Source organism: Anopheles merus, unplaced genomic scaffold, assembly GCF_017562075.2.
Source record: "Anopheles merus strain MAF unplaced genomic scaffold, AmerM5.1 LNR4000413, whole genome shotgun sequence".
In the NCBI taxonomy this organism is placed as follows: Eukaryota; Metazoa; Arthropoda; class Insecta; order Diptera; family Culicidae; genus Anopheles; species Anopheles merus.
In genome coordinates, this window is record NW_024427993.1 from 18,181 (window position 1) to 19,998 (window position 1,818).

Sequence of the window (1,818 nt, forward strand, 5' to 3'; positions counted from 1 at the left end):
TATCTTTACGTGCCTCACAACCCGGATAATGCACTTGGAACTGGCGCATTCTCTCAATACGACATCGAACATCTTGGCCATACGTCACTTCGTGGCGCGGCGCGGGCCTCCGAGAGAAATCATAAGCGTTAGTGTAACAAACTTCATCGGAGCGTCAAGGGAACTGAAGGAGGCGCAGTATCAGAGGTAAACGAAGATGAATCAATGTGTGAGTTCTCTACTTCAACTTTTAGATGGACGATTAACCCCCCTGCAGCACCCCACTTTGGTGGATGCTGGGAGCGCCTGGTACACCGCTGGACATAAAAATAGGAAAAAAATTTGGTTGTGTTTTTTTGTTTTTGGCCCTATGCATGCGCTTTATGTGTCATCGGCAAGAGTCCGAGGCGTACTGAATTTGCAATCGCCAATATTTGTTTTTTTATACTCCCATTTTTGGTGCGCTACTTACCTGAGTTACGAGTGCCGATGACGTGTCGCGGTAAGCACTACACACCAGACGAGCGGAAACACATTCAGGGGCTGTTTCGTGAGAACGTCCCAATAAAGACAATCTGCAAGGCGTTCGGCCGTTCGCGGACGTTTGTGGACAACGCCATTCGTAGCGAAGCTACGAGTAAGTCGACCGGTCGTCCGCGAAAAACTACGGCAGACGTTGACGCGCAGATTGTTGAAAAGGTTAGGGCGGACCCTTTCACTACTTGCACTCGCATCAAGCAAGAGCTTGGATTGCAAGTATCGTCGAAGACGGTGTCTCGCCGTTTACGAAAGGCTGGGTTCTGTGCCCGGAGACCACGGAAGGTTCGGAAGCTGCAGCCGCACCACGTAGAAGCGCGCATTCGGTTTGCCGAAGAACATCTAACTGCATCCATCACTTGGTGGATGAAAATAATCTTTTCGGATGAGTCTAGAATCAATCCGGTGTGGGGTTGCTTCTCCTGGCACGGCCCGGGTCCTTTGTTCCGTATCATCGGGACAATGGACTCGGAAGGGTACAGAAAAATACTAACTCGTAAGATGTTGCCATACGCTCGACAAAAATTCGGCGAGGAAGAGCATTACATCTTTCAGCATGATAACGACTCAAAGCACATATCACGAACAGTTAGATGTTATTTGGCAAACCAAGATGTGCAAGTTCTACCGTGGCCTGCGTTGAGACCTGACCTCAATCCAATTGAAAATCTGGGGTCAATTCTTAAGGACCAGCTCAAGAACCAGCATACATCATCAGCGGATGACCTATGGACACTAAACGACGAGATGGACATGCCTATAACGCCTAATCACCTTCTATTAGGCAGCTCCGACGGTACCAAGCGCTCTGTCCCGTTTGATGATTCACCGGCGGTGGTATCAGCAACGTGGAGAACAACGCAGCGGAACGCTGACATCTTTTGGAAGAGGTGGGTCACGGAAACGGAACGGAATTTTAGAGCGACCAGCTACAAAACTCGCAGTGCTGGACGTGAAGCCCATGGAAAACAAAGAAAGTGCCGAGGTTTCTGATGCTACTAAGGATTGTGAGGGATAGGAGCCCTGGGGCACCAAACAGCGATACGGGTTTTAAAGTGATAACGAGCGGTTTTCACTGATGGGGAGAATATTACAAACGTGTAATTGCCCTTTAGCGCTGTCTACTGCATGGGCCAATGTCGACTCCAATTGACATTTACGAAGTCAACCACGAGGCGCGCGAAAGGGAACGATCGAAGACGGCGGCGGCCATCGCGAATTGTATATTATAAATAGAGGCGAGAGATGCGCTCTCGTCCTTTTTTCCTGTTATTGCGAATATAGACACGTTCTTTATAGTTC